The sequence below is a fragment of the Hyla sarda genome, chromosome 6 (genome assembly GCF_029499605.1).
Source record: "Hyla sarda isolate aHylSar1 chromosome 6, aHylSar1.hap1, whole genome shotgun sequence".
In the NCBI taxonomy this organism is placed as follows: Eukaryota; Metazoa; Chordata; class Amphibia; order Anura; family Hylidae; genus Hyla; species Hyla sarda.
Genome location: NC_079194.1, coordinates 168,156,097 through 168,177,910, shown reverse-complemented (window position 1 = coordinate 168,177,910; position 21,814 = coordinate 168,156,097). Strand labels below are relative to the sequence as shown.

The 21,814-nt window shown below is 42.4% G+C and overlaps 2 protein-coding genes across 3 annotated transcripts in view; one reads left to right on the top strand and one right to left on the bottom strand.

Annotated features, from left to right (window-relative positions):
* Nucleotides 1–21,814, top strand: part of RHPN2 (rhophilin Rho GTPase binding protein 2) — a 147,006-nt gene that overhangs the window by 2,558 nt on the left and 122,634 nt on the right. Inside the window, exon 1 of one of the 2 annotated variants that reach the window (XM_056525759.1) lies at nucleotides 13,004–13,292. The exons of the other annotated variant lie outside the window; for it this stretch is intronic. The gene's annotated coding sequence lies outside the window, so the exon portion shown is untranslated. Of the gene's footprint in view, nucleotides 1–13,003; nucleotides 13,293–21,814 lie in introns of those variants that run through there. 2 annotated transcript variants of the gene reach the window in all.
* GPATCH1 (G-patch domain containing 1) overlaps nucleotides 1–21,814 on the bottom strand; it is a 193,707-nt gene that overhangs the window by 87,128 nt on the left and 84,765 nt on the right. The gene's annotated exons all lie outside the window — the stretch shown is intronic.

Here is a 21,814-nt window from a genome sequence, read left to right as displayed (position 1 = left end):
TGTGACTCCTTCTCTTCTGAGACCTGTAGTGCGCCAGCAGAGCACTTTTCACCCCCATATGGGGTGTTTTCTGAATCGGGAGAAATTGGGCTTCAAATTTTGGGGGGTGTTTTCTGCTATTACCCTTTTTAAAAATGTAAACATTTTGGGAAACCAAGCATTTTAGGTAAAAAAAAAAAAAATTTCACATATGCAAAAGTCGTGAAACACCTGTAGGGTATTAAGGTTCACATTACCCCTTGTTGCGTTCCCCGAGGGGTCTAGTTTCCAAAATGGTATGCCATGTGTTTTTTTTTTGCTGTTCTGTCACCATAGGGGCTTCCTAAATGCGGCATGGCCCCAGAGCAAAATTTGCTTTCAAAAAGCCAAATGTGACTCCTTCTCTTCTGAGACATGTAGTGCGCCAGCAGAGCAATTTTCACCCCATATGGGGTGTTTTCTGAATCGGGAGAAATTGGGTTTCAAATTTTGGGGGGTATTTTCTACTATTACCCTTTTTAAAAATGTAAAATTTTTGGGAAACCAAACATTTTAGGTAAAAAAAAAATTTTTTTTTTTACATATGCAAAAGTCGTGAATCACCTGTAGGGTATTAAGGTTCACTTTACCCCTTGTTACGTTCCCTGAGGGGTCTAGTTTCCAAAATGGTATGCCATGTGTTTTTTTTTTGCTGTCCTGGCACCATAGGGGCTTCCTAAAGGTGACATGCCCCCAAATAACCATTTGTCGCTACTTCCCTTCTGAGCCCTCTACTGTGCCCACTGAACAATTTACATAGACATATGAGGTATGTGCTTACTCGAGAGAAATTGGGTTTCAAATACAAGTAAAAAATTTCTCCTTTTTACCCTTTGCAAAAATTCAAAAATTGGGTCTACAAGAACATGCGAGTGTAAAAAATGAAGATTTTGAATTTTCTCCTTCACTTTGCTGCTATTCCTGTGAAACACCTAAAGGGTTAATACACTTACTGAATGTCATTTTGAATACTTTGGGGGGGGTGCAGTTTTTATAATGGGGTCATTTATGAGGTATTTCTAATATGAAGACTCTTCAAATCCACTTCAAAACTGAACTGGTCCCTGAAAAATAGTGAGTTTGAAAATTTTGTTAAAAATTTCAAAATTGCTGCTGAACTTTGAAGGCCTCTGGTGTCTTCCAAAAGTAAAAACTCATAAATTTTATGATGCAAACATAAAGTAGACATATTGTATATGTGAACCCAAAAAAATGTATTTTGAATATCCATTTTCCTTACAAACAGAGAGCTTCAAAGTTAGAAAAATGCAAAATTTTCATTTTTTTCATCAAATTTGGGGATTTTTCACCAAGAAAGGATGCAAGTTACCATAAAATTTTACCACTAAGTTAAAGTAGAATATGTCACGAAAAAACTATCTCGGAATCAGAATGATAACTAAAAGCATTCAAGAGTTATTAATGTTTAAAGTAACAGTGGTCAGATGTGCAAAAAATGCTCTGTTCCTTAAGGTGAAAAAGGGCTCGATCCTTAAGGGGTTAAAGGGTACCTCTCATCAAAAAAACTTTTGATATATTATAGATTAATGTATGCAGAATAACTTCACAATTGCATGTTATTAAAAAAAATATGCTTCTTTCTATTTAATTTACCTCTTTGAAGAAATTACTACTAGGGGTCTCCCTACCAGTCCTGGCAGCAAGCATTTCAGACTCATGCTGGAGTCCTAAACACTACGAGCTGCCAGTCTGCTTTGTTCACAAAGGAGAACACTCAGAGCTGCCAGCCTGCTTTGTTCACAGCATTTTTGGCTGTGAACAAAGCAGGCTGGCAGCTCTGAGTGTTTAGGACTCCAGCATGAGTCAGAAATGCTTGCTGACAGGACTGATCGGGAAAAATACAATAGAAATATTTTTTATTAACATGTTATTGGAAAGTTATTCAACATTCATTAATCTAAAATATATCAAAAGTTTATTTGATGAGAGGTACCCTTTAAATGTTTTATTTGGTGACAGGTACTCTTTAAACAAACTTACTGTCCTGCTGCTAGCCCCTCTGTGTATACAGATGCACCATTTGCCCCTATTACTGTACCTGCTTTATTGTCCAGTGCCCCAAAATACTGTACTACAGAAATAATGGTGTCATAAATATTTAAAATAAGAAACAGGAAAAGTGTCTTCCCTTACTGTCCCACAAAATAAGGCAGGGTTAAGTCTGAGTGTAATTCCGCTTAGAAATTACACTCAGGAATTATGATATTGCAAAATCCCACTGTTGTCAATGAAATCCTGCTGCACAGTGCAAACTGTGTGATTTAAGAGGCGGAGCGTCTGCTTCTGATGCTGAATCATGCTCATTCGGCAGAATCTGGCAGAATACATTGTTGTCTATGGGGGACGTCAATGTCCACTCGGTCCCAGCGCTGAATGATTCAATCTGCACTGGGCGTCTTTGGATTCAGCCAGCCAATGTCCAATTAGTACCCCTATTTCTCCGATTAGAAAAGACATGCTACTTATACATGCCAAAAGTTTTGATTTCATCGAATCGCTCCTGAGACCCGCTGTAAAGGCTAGTTATAAGCCGTGTTTGACTCCCTGGTCGGCTGGCAGATGCAACCTTTTTCTTCTTTGCAAGTTTGCATAAAAGTCTGGTATGATTTACAGTCATGGAAAGTGTGGTATGCTGCCGCAAACATTCCCGACTTAAAACTAGTGATTGCAGCAAACCTCCGGAGTTATCCGATGCGATCAAAACTTTTCAAATGTGTGGGCAACATCAAAAGTTTTATTTAATGACTGTAACACATGCCATGACTAAGAGCTACATGTAGCTTGAAACGCGTGTCCTTATTTAATCTTTTAATGCATATAAAATAAATTGATACGTTTTAACTGTCTATACCACTGCTATCATTCGGGAGCTGGAAGCCATGTTCTTTCCTTAACCTTACCTTGTCCACGGGATGCAGTCTGCCCTGCAGCCCGAGTTCTCCTACAACTATTCCCCCTGGTTTGTCCTTGGCACAAATCTACATTGGGTGGTGAGCTAATTTGTGTTTTCTTACTATTTACAAAGTTATAATGCCCACACCTGTGCCCCTCAACAAGGTAACATGTCCCTATTTGCGCCTCCTGAAAAATAATAAAGGTGAGGATTTTATTGTGTGGTGGTAAAAAGGGGCCTGTTACAACTGAAAATTACCCCCTCCCCCTCTCCTTGAAGTATAGTACTCTCCAAAAAATTGTGACCCCCCCCCTCCTTTAAAAGTGTACCCTGCTACTAGAAAATAGTGCAGCCATCCTTGAAAGATAGTGCCCTCCTAGGAAACTCCACAAAACCAATAAAAGTTATACCTACCTTATCCCGATCCCGCTAGGGGATGAGCAGCTAAGACCTCTTCAGGCCTGTGAAGTCAGCATCTTGTTGCATGCTGATGTTTGCACAGTGTTGTAGGCCTGAAGTGATGTGGACTAGAGAATGGCAGAGCAAGAAGGCTGTAGCTCCCTGCTCTGCTACAGTTTTAACTGTATTTAGGTCCTGGGGATGCAAAACAGTTGAAACTGGAGCACCTCTGTGGATCTGAGGCACCATGGCAAAGGAACCTGGCCAATAACCCAGTTTGCCCACCCCCTTAATACTGACCCTGGTCATAAATATCTATATTCAGAATACCCTTTTAAACAACAGCATGTTTTCTTATTTACTTATGGCTTTTCAGTGTCTAATAAATTCTCCTGAGAGGGTTATATACATTAATGTACATTTATTTAATAAGCAATACAGAGAATTATTTTTATATTCTATTTTTATATTTATTAGTATTTATACATTTTTACATAACTGATTCCACACAAAGAATGTACTATGGAGTTATATCTGTTTGCACCAGACTATACAGCTCTGGATAATTCAGATTTTTTATATTTTGTTAGCAAGATGTATGCTTGCATGTCTTCTATTTGAAATGATCCTTATGTGAAAAAGTAACGTGACCTCACGTATGTAAAAAAAAAAAGTTTGTGGACTATAAACTGCCTTATTTTTAGTAAATAATGCATGTAGCTGTTTTTACCAACCCAGGTCTGTTTGTTCCAAAATAATTCAGAGGAGATCCAGACATTCTATCACAAAGGGGACCATGTTACCACGTTACAAACATAGCCATATTACGGTATGGAGGCACAAAGGGTGCCATAACACTGTGTGAGGGCACAACGGGGGGCCACGTTACTGTATGCAGTCTAAAGGTTATACCACCACAAGTCACTTGTAAAGAGTCACTTGTAAAGACTGGGAAAAGGATAGTGGAATCCTGGTTCCACGAAGAAGCGGTGCTTGGTAGCGCTCGTTTCCAGCGGGAGACGAAAGATTGTAGTCTACGAACTCGGGTATGGTATAAAGAAAAAAGTCTTTATTCGCACATGCAGTAGCAAAGGGATAACGCGTTTCGAGGGGCGGAGACCCCCTCTTCGTCAGATGATTGGATCTGACGAAGAGGGGGTCTCCGCCCCTCGAAACGCGTTATCCCTTTGCTACTGCATGTGCGAATAAAGACTTTTTTCTTTATACCATACCCGAGTTCGTAGACTACAATCTTTCGTCTCCCGCTGGAAACGAGCGCTACCAAGCACCGCTTCTTCGTGGAACCAGGATTTCACTATCCTTTTCCCTATATCAGACGTCCAGGACCAGTTCCCGAGACGAACGGGTGCCCAGCAGCTCTTCCACCACTACCTCCCAGGGATCTGGGGAATAAGCCTTCAACGGTGTTGTGTCTGTAACACAACACCCCCAGGTGAGCGCACCAATCCTTGTTTACCTGTGTATCTCCTATACATACAGAATCATGGCACATTAGTGCGCTCTCTTTTCTGTTTCTTTTTTTGCATATTACTTGAGACTTGTAAAGACTGAGCACAGCAATATCTCTTTATTATTCAAACCAATGTATAAAACAGGAATAAAAAAGGAGGAATTCATACATCATAAAAAAAAAAACAACAACAACACTGGAAACCTGCACTGTAATGGTATACAAAGTAGGGCTAGGGGTAAAAAACTGCAAAAGTCATGTAGCCAATGGTAAAGCACAATATTGGGCACTAAGAATGTACAGAAAATAACATGCTAGTGCTGATGTGTTACATAAAGTGATGGTTTGTCAAATATAGATTTATTGCTGTTCTCGCTCTTTCCAGTTTTCTTCTTTTGGTTGTACAGTGTATGTGGAGCTCACAATACAATGATGACTATTACAGGGGCCACTTTGCTGTAGTACTTACTTAAAGTGATATCCTGTATCTTTGCCTTGTTGTTTTTATTGCAGTCTAAACATTTACTGTTTAGTCTATGTTCACATCTGTTTTCCTGAGCTTGATTCGAGCTCCATTACAGCCGCTAAAAACAGAGCTGGCCGAAGTGTGTCACAATAGACAGCAATGGATCCCAACAGAAAGCAAAGAAATGGGTCCCGCTGGGTCCATAGGACCCAGACGGCACCTTCACAGGGGCGGCAAATTGCAGCCTCAAGAAAATTTTTAACCCCTTCCTGACCCATGATGTAACATCATGGGTCGGGTGAGGGGAATATGGCATGGGCCCGCTGGTCAGGTCTGCTCCATAACCAGCAGATCCCCGCTGCTACCTATCATCAGCTGACATCTGCCGGTAATGATGGACATCGGAGCTGGCTCTGATGTCTGTCATTTACATGGTTAAATGCCGTGATTAATATCGTTCACGGCATTTAAACTTTGAATGCCGGTCATCCCTGGGGTCTAGGGGACCCATCTGCAGCTCCGCGATGTAATCGCATGCAGCAGATGGGTTGCTGGGGAAGAACGGATGCTGGCTCTTTTCCCGATGCTGCACAGATCGACGATTGCTTAAGGCCATCTACTGTAAAGTGTAAAAAAAAAAAAAAAAAGTCAAATAATAAAAAAATAAAAAATAATGAATAAAATAATAATAATAAAATAAAAAAGATCCCCCCCAATAAATGTTAAAATCATTCCCTTTTTCCAAACAAAACACTATTTGGTATCGCCGCGTGTGTAATTGTTAGGATTCGGCTAGCTGGATGTGGATCCACTGTGTCAGCGAGGGATTGGTGTGGACCGTGTCGGTGGACCGGTTCTAGGGATGCTACTGGTTTTCACCAGAGCCCGCCGCAAAGCGGCATGGTCTTGCTGCGGCGGTAGCAACCAGGTCGTATCCACTGGCAACAGCTCAACCTCGCTGACTGCTGAGAAGGCGTGGGACAGAAGGACTAGGCAGAGGCAAGGTCAGACGTAGCAGAAGGCCGGGGCAGGCGGCAAGGTTCGTAGTCAAAGAGGATAGCAGGAGATCTGGAACACAGGCTTTGGACAACACTAAACGCTTTCACTGGCACAAGGCAACAAGATCCGGCAAGGGAGTGCAGAGGAAGCGAGGTAATATGGACAGGGAGCAGGTGGAAGCTAATTAGGCTGATTGGGCCAGGCACCAATCATTGGTGGACTGGCCCTCTAAATCTTAGAGAGCTGGCGCGCGCGCGCCCTAGAGAGCGGAGCCGCGCGCGCCAGAACATGACAGCCGGGGACCGGGACGGGTAAGTGACTTGGGATGCGATTTGTGAGCGGGCGCGTCCCGCTATGCGAATCGCATCCCCGCCGGCAATGTCAGTTCAGCGCTCCTGGTCAGCGGGTCTGACCGGGGCGCTGCAGAGAGAGAGACGCCGCGAGCGCTCCGGGGAGGAGCAGGGACCCGGAGCGCTCGGCGTAACAGTAATGTCCGAACTATTAAATTATGGTAAATGGCAAAAACACAAAAAATCATGTCCCAGAAAAAACTTGATCAAAAAAGTCATAGATAAGCAAAAGTGGTATCGTTGAAAACTTCAGCTCATGGTGCAAAAAATAAACATAGGTGGAAAAATAAAAAAATTATAGCACTCTGCTAATTCAATATTAATGACCTATCTGGAGGACTAATAAAGCTGGATAGACTTTGCAACTTGGCAATAGTGTAGTTCAGAAACTTCCCCTTGGAAGTTCTAATGGAGGACATATTGTCACCTAGTTTTTTCATGGACTTGTATAACTTGCAATTTAAATGAATATTTAACAACTGCATAGAAAAGGACATTTAAGTACTTATATTTATTTACGGTAATCCTTTTTTTTTTTTTTTGCTGAGAAAATACTGACTACCGGCAGTATTAACTATTATTCAGACATCGGCTGCAATTAGGATAGGCGGTTACTATATGTGTGGCAGCCACGGGGAATTGGACAGACTGTGGTATGTGACTCGGGGGCTGGTTAGATGTATCACTTTGTGACACCAGGGCACAGTTGACCTACACGTTCCGAGGATACAACAGCTTCTCTTGGGCCAGATGCAGGATAATAAATACACCGATGCCAGGTTACGGATAACTGTCTTTTTACTGTTGATCGAGGTAGCAGGTCTTTTACAACACAGAAGTTTGTGAAGTGAGAAGGGCAGAGTGGAACCTGGGGAACATAACACCTTTCTGGGAGTTGTAGTGGCCATTGCATGCAGCCTGAAGACTAATCATGGCAGCACACGCTGACTGAAAGCTTTAATGGAAATAGATATTTTCTCATGGAGATTTTGCTCACCAGGCTTTGGCAATTCACCTGCACACTGTGGTCTATTCCTGAGATTTTGCGTGGCTGTGGAATTTAGTAGATTTCTTCTCCCTTAGGCTTCTCCTCAGCTTAATAGCTGGAACACACTCTCCTCTCTCTCTTTCTCTCTCCTCCTCCTCGACACTAACTCTTGACTGGAACTGACTGTCCTTCTCCCCTACACTACACTAAGGGCTAGGTTTGGGGGTCTCCCATTGGGCAATCAGGGTCACCTGGTCACTCTGCCTTGATCTCTTAAGGGTACAGTGCTCAAGAAAATATGTAACATAATATAGCAATATCACAGAATATAATAAAGTGAAACAATACAACAGTGGGCCCAGTAAGCAGTTAGACAGGGTGTTCGAGGCAATCTCTAGCCCACAGGACAGCCTTTGGTGATGGGACACCACATGCTTTTGCAGTTATTAACCACAGTATAATTATTGTTGGTTAGCACTCAGACTAAATACAGTAGTCTGATTGCCTATTGTTACTTCTGCATTCACTGCAATTACTAAATCACTGCTACTTTCTCTCCATATCATCACTGAGAGTCATTCACATTCACCTCTTATGAATAGGTCAATCTGGGAGCGGCTCACTCAGGCTGGTTCGCTAGCTGGTTACATAACAACGTTACAGGACTTTAGTGCTGAGGAAGCAAAATGCCTATGTTAGTTAACCCCTTAAGGACTCAGGGTTTTCCCGTTTTTGTACTTTCGTTTTCTCCTCCTTACCTTTTAAAAATCATAACCCTTTCAATTTTCCACCTAAAAATCCATATTATGGCTTATTTTTTGCGTCGCCAATTCTACTTTGCAGTGACATTAGTCATTTTACCCAAAAATGCACGGCGAAACGGAAAAAAAATCTTTGTGCGACAAAATTGAAAAAAAAACGCCATTTTGTAACTTTTGGGGGCTTCCATTTCTACGCAGTACATATTTCGGTAAAAATTACACCTTATCATTATTCTGTAGGTCCATACGGTTAAAATGATACCCTACTTATATAGGTTTGATTTTGTCGCACTTCTGGAAAAAATCATAACTACATGCAGGAAAATTTATACGTTTAAAAATGTCCTCTTCTGACCCCTATAACTTTTTAATTTTTCCACATACAGGGCGGTATGAGAACTCATTTTTTGCGCCATGATCTGAAGTTATTATCGGTATGATTTTTGTTTTGATCTGACTTTTTGATCACTTTTTATTGATTTTTTAATTGATTTTTTTTGCGCGTATGCCATTGACCGTGCGGTTTAATTAATGATATATTTTTATAGTTCGGACATTTACGCACACGGCGATACCACATATGTTTTTTTTTTTTTTTTTACACTGTTTTATTTTTTTTATGGGAAAAGGGGGGTGATTCAAACTTTTATTAGGGAAGGGGTTAAATGACCTTTATTAACACTTTTTTTAACTTTTTTTTTGCAGTGTTATAGGTCCCATAGGGACCTATAACACTGCACACACTGATCTCTCATCCTGATTACAGGCGTGTATTAACAAGCCTGTGATCAGTGTTATCGGCTCTTGACTGCTCCTGCCTGGATCTCAGGCACGGAGCAGTCATTCGTCGATCGGACACCGAGGAGGCAGGTAAGGGCCCTCCCGGTGTCCGGTCAGCTGTTCGGGACGCCGCGGCGGTCCCGAACAGCCCGACTGAGCAGCCGGGTCACTTTCACTTTAGAAGCGGCGGTCAGCTTTGACCGCCGCTTCTAAAGGGTCAATACCGCACATCGCTGCGGGTCCGCCGGTATTAGCCGCAGGTCCCGGCCGTTGATGAGCGCCGGGACCGACGCGATATGATGCAGGATCGCGGCGCGATCCCGCTTCATATCACGGGAGCCAGCGCAGGACGTAAATATACGTCCTGCGTCGTTAAGGGGTTAAAGGGCAACTTGAGAGAAACATGAAGTCCTTGAGTTGTTCTCTCATTTGTTAAGATAACAGAAATTCTATTCAAAAGTTAATTGTGTCTGTTTACAGGAAAACGAGGTGGCTACCAATATGGCTGCAATTTCAGCTCCTGCTAAATTTGTCTCTTAGACTTGAAAAAACTGCAGTTATTATCTCATATATTGTCCTAGACCAATAACTAAGGATCAAGAGATCCGAAACACTTTAGATCGTTTGTCCTTCCTGTACTTGATTCATATTTTATTCATCTGAAGATGAAAATGGATTTGGACTAATGAAGATTTTAGTTTTTAGCAGATTGACACCATTTGTCTGCTGTTGTTTTCACTGAGCATTTATTGGATTTCAACATCACTGATCCTTCTGTTCTTTGAGATAAGACTGTTTTCATAGTGTGCTAAGCATTGTTCTGCCAAGTCTGTTTTATCCAAACACTGGGACAGGTCCATATGCATGCGTTAAATGGACCCATAGAACTCCATGTACCTGACAGAGGCCAAATGTTTCTCATTTTGGTCTCTGTTCAGGACATATGTGGCAGGGTTTGCTGGGAGAAACAGCACAGGCCTCCAAATGATTCCACTGAGTTGTATACTGTGTAGTGTATGTCTTTTTACTATGTAGTGGTATTCATCATAAATATACGTAGGACATACATCCCAAATCCTTAAAATTTTTTACAGAAAAACAATGGGTAATTGTTTCAATAATGCATTCCCTTTAACCGGTTGCCATGTAAGGACGAGCCGGCTCATCCTAAGACGGCAAGCGGTGTATGGAACGGGCTACTGACTTGAGCCTGCACCATATCGGCCGGTCTTCAGCTGATTCTTGTAGCTGAGGGCCGCCGTTATTAGCCGAGATGCAGCGATCACCACGGGCGGCTATTAACCCTTTAGATCACCACTGTCAAAGTTGACAGTGGCATCTAAAGGGACCTTTAACTAGTACATGGTGGTCCAGTGGGGTGGATCGCCCCCACCCCCTGTGCGATCGCGGTCTGGGGTGGCGATCCACTGTGGAGGTAGCCGGAGGGCTTACCTCAGCTTCCGTGCTGGTCCCGACTCTGTGATTGATAGAGCCTGGCTGGACTAGGCTTTATCAATCGAGCTCAGAGCACACAGATCAATGGAGTTCTCTGGAGCTACATTGATCTGTATGAGGATTCTAATGATTCCTCCTAAAAGTCCCCTAAAAGCACTAAAACTGTAAAATTTGAATAAAAAGTAAAAAAAAAAAAAAAAAAAAAAACACCCATTAACCCCATATTAACCCCTTAACCTGTTCAGGACCAATGACGTAACCTTACGTCATGAGTCCGCTCCCGATCTATAATGCAGGGCCACGACTATTAACCCTTTTAGACGCGGCGTTCAAAGTTGAACGCTGCGTCTAAAGTGAAAGCATGCCGGTTAGCTCAGGGAGCTGTTCAGGATAGCCGCGGCGAAATCGCGGCATCCCGAACAGCTTACAAGACAACTGGAGGATCCCTACCTGCCTCCTCGCTGTCCGATCGCCGAATGACTGCTCAGTGCCTGAGATCCAGACATGAGCAGTCAAGCGGCAGAATCATTGATCACTGGTTTCCTATAAGAAACCAGTGATCAATGTAAAAGATCAGTGTGTGCAGTGTTATAGCTCCCTATGGGAGCTATAACATTGCAAAAAAAAAGTTAATAAAGATCATTTAACCCCTCCCCTATTAAAAGTTTGAATCACCACTCTTTTCCCATAAAAAATACAGTGTAAATAAAAATAAACATATATGGTATCGACACGTGCGGAAATGTCCGAATTATAAAAATAAATCGTTAATTAAACCGCACGGTCAATGGCGTAGGCCCAAAAAAATTCCAGAGTCCAAAATAGTGCATTTTTGGTCACTTTTTACTTCATGAAAAAATGAATAAAAATCAATAAGGCCTATCAATGCAAAAATTATACCGCTAAAAACTTCAGATCACAGCGCAAAAAATGAGCCCTCATACCGCCCCATATGCGGAAAAATAAAAAAGTTATAGGGGTCAAAAGATGACAATTTTAAACGTATTAATTTTCCTGCATGTAGTTATGATTTTTTTCCAGAAGTCCGACAAAATCAAACCTATATAAGTAGGGTATCATTTTAATCTTATGGACCTACAGAATAAAGATAAGGTGTAATTTTTACTGAAAAATGTACTACGTAGAAACAGAAGCCCCCAAAAGTTACAAAATGGCGTTTTTTTTCAATATTGTCTCATAATGATTTTTTTCCCCGTTTCGCCGTAGATTTTTGGGAAAAATGACTGACGTCATTACAAAGTAGAATTGGTCAACTTATGGATTTTTAGGTGCAAAATTGAAAGAGTTATGATTTTTTAAAGGCAAGGAGGAAAAAACGAAAATGCAAAAACGGAAAAACCCCTGGTCCTTAAGGGGTTAAAGGGGTACTCCGGTGGTCAACGTGTTTTTCCATTTTTGACTTACCCTATTTGTTTTGTTTCATTTCTATTCTTGTTGTTTAGGCAACTCTATTTCCGTTCTTTGTTGTCTTTTTATCCCCCTCTTTGCTTTCCTATCTTTGCTTCTATTTCCTGTTTCTTGCTGTGCTGAAAACTACAAAACTACAAGGTTTGGGGCAGCTCCTTTTCTTTTTTTTTTTGTTCCGCCCTTTACCTATCCTACTATTTTCTCGGGTCATCCCCCTTATACACAGCCAGCACACTAATATAATCAGCCTTGGTTGGGATACACTGGCATACACAGACAAAAGGGACTACAACTCCCAGCATGTGTCATTCAGGAGTCTTCAGTATAACACCAGCATGCTGCCTCTGTAGTCTCCTGGGGGTTCTAGTTGACCACACCTCTGTAGGGCATACATCAATGTTTCTCAACCAGGGTGCCTCCAGGTGTTGCAAAACTACAACTCCCAGCATGCCCTAACAGCCTTTGGGCATGCTAGGAGTTGTAGTTTTGCAACAGCTGGAGGCACACTGGTTGGGAAACACTGGTGTAACATGATGTGTATGCTGAATAGGCTAGAACAGTGTTTCCCAACCAGTGTGCCTCCAGTTGTTGCAAATCTACAACTCCCAGCATGCCCAAAGTCTGTCAGGGCATGCTGGGAGTTGTAGTTTTGCAACAGCTGGAGGCACATTGATTTGTAAACACTAGCATACACACACACAACAGGGACTACAACTCCCAGCATGTGTCATTCAGGAGACCCCCCCTCCCCCTTCACATATAGGGGGAGATTTATCAAAACCTGTGTAGAGGAAAACTTGCCCAGTTGCCCATAGCAACCAATCAGCTTGCTGCTTTCATTTTAATGAAGGCCTGTGAAAAATGAAAGAAGCAATCTGATTGGTTGCTATGGGCAACTGGGCAAGTTTTCCTCTGCACAGGTTTTGATAAATCTCCCCCATAGAGATCATTCCCAGTATGAGATTTATTCCCCTGCAGTCCATACATCCCCAGCCCCTGCACCTTCTCATCCCCCCCTTCAGATAACACTTATGTTCTCTGTGATGTCCTTCTCCTGTGCAGACCTGTGTCCTTAGAATACAGGGGGGAGGGGAGGTGAGGAGCTGTGTACTCAGCTGGATGAGATGAGGGGGCGTGGCTCATTGTAATCATGCAGACAGAGAAAAAAAAAAGCTGTGACATCTTGTCCACAACAGACTCAGAACTGTGGACAACAGTAAAAGAAAACCCTCTGAACTACAGAACTTCCTGATCAACAAACAGGTAAGAAAAACACACACATGCTGCCAAAACATATAACACATGTATATTGCAAAACAACAAAACTTACAAAGACGATGCCATATAGTCAAAAAAATTAACCACCGAAGTACCCCTTTAAGGACCAGGCCCATTTTGGCCTTAAGGACCAGACCAATTTTATTTTAGCATTTTAGCTTTTTCCTCCTCGCCTTCTAAAAATCATAACTCTCTTATATTTCAATCCACAGACCCATATGAGGGCTTGTTTTTTGCATCACCAATTGTACTTTGTAATAACATCACTTATTTTACCATAAAATGTACGGCGCAACCAAACAAATACTATTTATGTGGGAAAATTGAAAAGAAAACTGCAATTTAGCAAATTTTGGAAGGTTTTGTTTTCACGCTGTACACTTTCCGGTAAAAATGACATGTCAATATGTGGGTCAATACAATTAAAATGATACCCATGTTATATGCTTTTCTTTTTTATAATTGTACCGCTTAAAAAAAATCAAATTTTAACAAAATTAGTATGTTTGAAATTGCCCTGTTTTGACCACCTATAACTTTCTAATTTTTCTGTATTATGGGGCGATATGAGGGCTCATTTTTTGCGCCATGATCTGTAGTTTTTATCAGTACCACTTTTTCTTAGGTTTTACTTTTTATAAATGTTTTATAAAAATTTTTGGGATAAAATGTGACAAAAAAGCTGCAATTTTGGACTTTTTAAATTTTTTTACGTTTACGTCGTTCACCGTACGGGATAATTAACAATATATTTTAATAGTTCAGACTTTTACGCACGTGGCAATACCAAATATGTGTATTAATAATTTTTTTCGTTTTTTTGGCGGGTAAATGGGAAAAACGGACGTTTTACTGTTTTATTGGGGGAGGGGATTTTTCACATTTTTTTACTTTTTTATTTTACATTTTTTTTACTTTTATTTATTTTTTTTACACTTTTTTTTATCCCCATAGGGGACTTATTCATAGCAATCATTTCATTGCTAATACTGTTCAGTGCTATGTATAGGACATAGCACTGATCAGTATTATCGGTGATCTTCTGCTTTGGTCTGCTCGATCTCAGACCAGAGCAGAAGACCCCTTGGAGATGGCCAGAGCCAGGTGAGGGGACCTCCGGCCGCCATGCTGGATGATCGGATCCCCACGGTAGCGCTGCGGGTGATCCGATCATCCATTCAAAGTACCGCACTGCCGCAGATGCTGTGATCTGTATTGATCACGGCATCTGAGGGGTTAATGGCGGACATCCGCACGATCGTGGATGTCCGCTTTACCGGCGGGTGCCTGGCTGCTCCGGTGCTCGCGATCATGGGGGGTGCGTAAATGTACATCATGGTGCGTTAAGTACCACGTCACCATGATGTAGATTCACGTCCATTGTCGTTAAGGGATTAAAAGTGTGAATAACCCTCCTTTTCCCCAAAAATATGTAAACAAAATAAAAATAAACATTTGTGGTATCGCTGTGTGCGCAAATGTACGAATTATAAAAATATAACGTTAATTAAACCGCACGGTCAATGGCGTTTACATAAAAAAATACCAAAGTCCAAAATTGCATATTTTTGGTCACTTTCCATACCCTTAAAAAATGTATAAAAAAAATGATCAAAAAGTCCCATCAAAACAAAAATGATACCAATAAAAACTTCAGATCACAGCACAAAAAAGGAGCCCTCATACATCCCCGTATACAGAAAAAATAACAAATTATAGGGGTCAGGAGATGACAATTTTAAACATACAAATTTTGATGCATATAATTATTTTTTTTTAATAAAATAAATAGTAAATAAAATAAAAGCTATATAAATTAGGTGCCCTTGTAATCATATGGACCTACAGAATGAAGATAAGGTGTAATTTTTACCGAAAAGTGCACTGGGTAGAATCAGTAGAATCAAATGTTTTTCCTTTGTTTGTTAGTTTTTTTTAATGTAAGTCAATGTACTATGGCATCCATAGTGCAGATTATGCACAGATTATGTACTATGGCATCCATTTTTAGCATTCGTTAGCATGTATACGTTAAACAGCAATAACACGATGTGATCACAGTTTGCAAAGTAAAATCTGAGCTATTAGCTTTAAAGTAGATATTGTAGACATTATAAAACATTACTCGTCAAATGACGATATAGCGATTGTTCGTATGGTCCTTCCTGCACAATATTTGAATCTTGTAATAGACTTGCTAGACAACATCATTAGTGTAATGGCGTGGGCCGTACCAGGGAGCAGAGTCTAAGGTGCCACTGGTTTTCACTAGAGCTCGCCGCAAAGCGGGGTGGACTTGCTGCGGCAGGTGGCACCCAGGTCGCTACCCCTGATACGACTCGTCCACACAGGCTGCCGAGGTGAAGCGTGGAACAGGAAGCAAATTCGTTGTTGGGGAAAGGCAGGAAGGTCAGGACAGGCGGCACTGGAGCATGGTCAGGAAACGTAGCAAGGTGGTCCGGTACATAGTAATGCAGAACACAAGTATGGAACGCTTTCTCTAAGGCTGTGGGGCACAAAGATCTGGCAAGGGTTAAAGTAAGAAGGAAACAACAAGGACCAATTAGTGGCATACTGGCTCTTTAAATATCAGAGAGGGCTCTTTAAATACGCCCTAGGAGGAGGGGATGCGTGTGCCGGCTTGCAGGAAGAACAGAGGAGACACGGGACGACCGGGAAGGTAACGGGCAGTGGGCTGGGTGTGATCGCATCTCAGGATGCGAATTGCAGCACAGACCATGCCGGGCAGCGGAGAAGGAGTGCATCTGCAGCCAGCATGCCTGGCCGCGGCGCGACTCCTAACAGTAACCCCCTCTTTTTAGGCCGGAGAAACCTGAGTACCAGATCCTGGGCGAAGATGTTCTCCTCAGGTTCCCAGGACCTCTCCTCAGGACCAAAACCCTTCCAATCAACCAGGAAGTACCATTTCCTCCTGATGGTCTTGGTGGCCAGAATCTCTTTAACTTCAAAGACATCGGCTGTGCCGGAAACAGGAGTAGGAGAGACTTCACCTCAGGAGAAACGGTTGAGGACTAGTTGCTTAAAGGGGTACTCCGGCGATAAGATGCCTGATCGCGGGGGTCCCGCCACTGGGGACCCCCGTGATCTTGCACGCAGCACCCCGATACAATCAGTCCCCGGAGCATGTTCACTCCGGGTCTGATTACTGGCAATCACGGGGCCGGAGCAGTGTGACGTCACCGCCCCGCCCCCATGTGATGTCACGCTCCGCCCCCTCAATGCAAGCCTATGGGAGGGGGCATGACTGATTGCAACGGGGTGCTGCGTGCAAGATCACGGGGGTCCCCAGTGGCGGGACCCCCGCGATCAGGCATCTTATCCCCTATCCTTTGGATAGGGGATAATATGTCTTAGCGCCGGAGTACCCCTTTAACCCCTTAACGACGTAGGACGTATATTTACGTCCTGCGCCGGCTCCGGCGATATGAAGCGGGATCGCGCTGCGATCCCGCATCATATCGCGTCGGTCCCGGCGCTAATCAACGGCCTGCGGCTAATACCACACATCGCCGATCGCGGCGATGTGCGGTATTAACCCTTTAGAAGCGGCGGTCAAAGCTGACCGACGCTTCTAAAGTGAAACTGAAAGTGACCCGGCTGCTCAGTGGGGCTGTTCGGGACCGCCGCGGTGAAATCGCGGCGTCCCGAACAGCTGACCGGACACCGGGAGGGACCTTACCTGCCTCCCCGGTGTCCGATCGGCGAATGACTGCTCCGTGCCTGAGATCCAGGCAGGAGCAGTCAAGCGCCGATAACACTGATCACAGGCGTGTTAATACACGCCTGTGATCTGTGTAGAAGATCAGTGTGTGCAGTGTTATAGGTCCCTATGGGACCTATAACACTGCAAAAAAAAATTTTAAAAAAAAAGTGTTAATAAAGGTCATTTAACCCCTTCCCTAATAAAAGTTTGAATCACCCCCCTTTTCCCATAAAAAAAATAAAACAGTGTAAAAAAAAATAAACAATAAACATATGTGGTATCGCCGTGTGCGTAAATGTCCGAACTATAAAAATATATAATTAATTAAGCCATACGGTCAATGGCGTACGCGCAAAAAAATTCCAAAGTCCAAAAAAGCGTATTTTGGTCACTTTTTATACCATTAAAAAATGAATAAAAAGTGATCAAAAAGTCAGATCAAAACAAAAATCATACCGATAAAAACTTCAGATCACGGCGCAAAAAATGAGTCCTCATACCGCCCCGTACGTGGAAAAATAAAAAAGTTATAGGGGTCAGAAGATGACATTTTTAAACGTATAAATTTTCCTGCATGTAGTTATGATTTTTTCCAGAAGTGCAACAAAATCAAACCTATATAAGTAGGGTATCATTTTAACCGTATGGACCTACAGAATAATGATAAGGTGTAATTTTTACCGAAATATGTACTGCGTAGAAATGGAAGCCCCCAAAAGTTACAAAATGGCGTTTTTTTTTCGATTTTGTCGCACAATGATTTTTTTTCCGTTTCGCCGTGCATTTTTGGGTAAAATGACTAATGTCACTGCAAAGTAGAATTGGCGACGCAAAAAATAAGCCATAATATGGATTTTTAGGTGGAAAATTGAAAGGGTTATGATTTTTAAAAGGTATGGAGGAAAAAACGAAAGTGCAAAAACGGAAAAACCCTGAGTCCTTAAGGGGTTAAAGGGGTTATCCACCATAAGGTGATTTTAGTATGTACCTGGCAGGCAGTAATGGACATTCTTAGGAAGGATCTGCACTTTATGTGGGGCTAAATGGCTATGTTGTGAGATTACCATAACACTGTGGCTAGCTTTTTGTGAACTGGTATTACCTGTTTGACTTTTCTTTTTTTGACTACAAATCCCACAATTCCATTTTCCTCCCTCCCACATATCAGCCACCCCACCCATTGAAACATATATGAGCTGCATCCATTCAAAGACCTGTGGTTTTCAATCAGGATGCCTACAGCTGTTGCATTAGTTGCAGTTTGATCTCTCTCCCACCAAGTGATCCTTCCACCCATTGAAGCAGACAGGCTCTCTGTCATCAGCTGACTAGTGAGTCAGGTCTCGGCCGCATTGCAACATGGGAAAAATATGAGACAGTCATTTTGTATGCTGTTAAAAATAAATATTGGGGTGAAAATCACAGAAGACTTGTGAGAAAACCATCACACACAGGTACAGACACTATATTAGGAACTGCACTAACTTTAAAGCCCCTGTAGCATAGTCAAACAAAAAAAAATGCTGGAATACCCCTTTAAGGAAAGACACATGGAAGGAATTCGTTATGCGAAGGGAAGGAGGGAGGCAGAGCTTATAGGAGACCGAGTTAATTTGACATAAAATTTTTAAAGAACCCAGGAACCAAGGACCAAGTTTGTAGCTGGGGATCTTCAGTCAAACATATTTAGCAGACAGCCAGACTTTATCTCCAGGAAAGAAGATCGGAGGCGATCTTCTTCTCTTATAGGCATGAGACTTCATGAAGGCAGTGGCGTGTTCCAAGGACCGCCAAATAGCCAAGAAATTCTGGACCTGGTCAACCACGGCAGGTATGCCAGAAGAAGTGGGTAGAGGAAGAGGAGGGCATGGATGGCGGCCATAAACAATGAAGAACGGAGACTTTTCAGTAGACTCAGTGTCCCGGTGATTATAGGAAAATTCAGCCCATGGTAGCAAATTAGCCCAATTGTCCTGTTGTGCGGAGACAAAATGATGGAGGTGATCAACCAGAATTTGATTCACCCGCTCTACCTGTCCATTAGTCTGTGGGTGATATGCAGAAGAAAAATCCAACTTGACTTTGAGGTAAGAACAGAGCGCCCGCCATAACTTGGAGACAAATTGGACCCCTTGGTCAGAGACAATGTGTAACGGCAAAACATGTAAATGAAAAATATGCCTGAAGAATTCATCCACCAGCTGAGGAGCAGAGGGAAGTCCAGACAAAGGAACAAAATAGGACATTTTGGAGAAACAATCTGTGACAAAGCAGATGACTGTGTTGTTAGAGGAGGATGGTAGGTCAGTTAAAAGTCCATGGCGATGTGTGTCCAAGGGCACTCTGGAATGGGCAAAGGTTGAAGAAGACCTTCAGGTTTAAGAAGTGAAGTCTTGTCTCTGGCATAAATAGTACAGGATGGGAAAAAACAGAAACATCGTGTTCCAAGTTCGGCCACCAATAATGACAAGAGATGATCTGAGTAGACTTTCGAATTCCGGGGTGCCCGGCCAAGAGAGAAGAATGTCCCCAATTCAATACCTTAATTCTAAGGCGGGAAGGTACAAAAGACTTCCCAGGTGGAACTTGCTGTAGGTCAAGAGGTGCGGCAGAGACCAAACATGCAGGAGGCACTATGTGCCGAGGGGAGAAGTCCAGACCCACCACATCAGAAGCCCTGGAGAGAGCATTGATATTCTTTTCCGCGGGCCGAAAATGGATTTGGAAATTGAATCTGGAGAAGAAAAGAGACCACCTGGCCTTGCGGGGGTTTAGATGCTGAGCGGACTAAAGGTACAAAAGGTTCTTATGGTCTGTGTTGATACTGACTGGATGAGTAGAGCCTTCGAGTAGGTGACGCCATTCTTCCAAGGCGAGCTTAATGGCCAATAGTTCACAATCTTCAATGGAATAATTCCTCTTGGCAGGCGAAAAGGTCTTGGAGAAAAAAACCCAAGTCACAGTTTTACCCCTGGAGGTCTTTTGGGTAAGAATAGCTCCAGCTCCTACCAAAGAGGCATCTACTTCGAGGAAGAAGGGTTTTTCTGGTCAGGTCTCGATAAAACTGGAGCAGAGGCAAACACCGATTTCAATCAAGAGAAGGTTTCTTCGGCCTCAAGAGGCCAGGATTTGGAGTTACTGTTCATCTTAGTAAGAGCCACTATTGGAGCAACCTAGGAGGAGAAGTGTGGAATAAACTGCCGATAATAATTGGCAAACCTCAGAAAGCATTGTATAGCCCGCAGGTCGAGGCACGACACATTTGTAGAGAAGATCACGGAAGATCTCATTGACGAATTCTTGGAAAACAGCCGGGGCGTTACAGAGACCAAATGGCATCACAAGGTACCCAAAGTGCCCATCACAGGTATTAAAGGCTGTCTTCCATTCATCTCCTTCCCAAATTCTGATGAGGTTGTACAGTGGGGATCAAACGTTTGGGCACACCAGGTAAAAATTTGTATTGTGCATAAAGAAGCCAAGGAAAGATGGAAAAATCTCCAAAAGGCATCAAAATACAGATTAGACATTCTTATAATATGTCAACAAAAGTTAGATTTTATTTCCATCATTTACACTTTCAAAAAAACAGAAAACAAAAATGGCGTCTGAAAAAGTTTGGGCACCCTGCAGAATTTAGAGCATGCACTGCCCCCTTTGCAAAGCTGAGACCTGCCAGTGTCATGGATTGTTCTCAATCTTCATCTGGGAAGACCAGGTGATTTTAAATGCCCAGACTCATCTGACCTTGCCCCTTTAATCAGCACCATGGGTTTTTCTAAGCAGTTGTCTAGAAATCTGAAACTGAAAATAGTTGACGCTCACAACGCTGGAGAAGGCTATAAGAAGATATTTTCAGATGTCAATATCCTCTGTTCGGAATATAATTAAGAAATGGCAGTCATCAGGAACAGTGGAAGTTAAGGCAAGATCTGGAAGACCAAGAAAAATATCAGACAGAACAGCTCGCAGGATTGTGAGAAAAACAATTCAAAACCCACGTTTGACTGCACAATCCCTCCAGAAAGATCTGGCAGACACTGGAGTTGTGGTACACTATTCCACTATAAAGAGATACTTGTACAAATATGGTCTTCATACAAGAGTCATCAGAAGAAAACCTCTTCTACTTCCTCACCACAAAAATCAGTGTTTGAACCTTGCAAATGAACATATAGACAAGCCTGATGCATTTTGGAAACAAGTTCTGTGGACCGATGAGGTTAAAATTGAACTTTTTGGCCGGAATGAGCAAAGGTACATTTGGAGAAGAAGGGGAACAGAATTTAATGAAAAGAACCTCTGTCCAACTGTTAAGCATGGGGGTGGATCAATCATGCTTTGGGGATGTATTGCAGCCAGTGGCACAGGGAACATCTCAGGAGTAGAAGGAAAAATGGATTCAATAAAATTTCAGCAAATTTTGGATGCTAACTTGATGCCATCTGTGATAAAGCTGAAGTTAAAGATAGGATGGCTTCTACAAATGGATAATGATCCTAAACACACCTCGAAATCCACGGGGGATTACATCAAGAGGCGTAAACTGAAGGTTTTGCCATGGCCTTCACAATCTCCTGACCTCAACATAATTGAAAATCTGTGGATAGACCTTAAAAGAGCAGTGCGTGACAGACAGCCCAGAAATCTCAAAGAACTGGAAATCTTTTGTAAGGAAGAATGTGCAAAGATACCTCAAACAAGAATTGAAAGACACTTGGCTAACCAAAAGAAGCTTTTACAAGCTGTGATACTTGCCAAAGGGGGCAGTACAAGATATTAA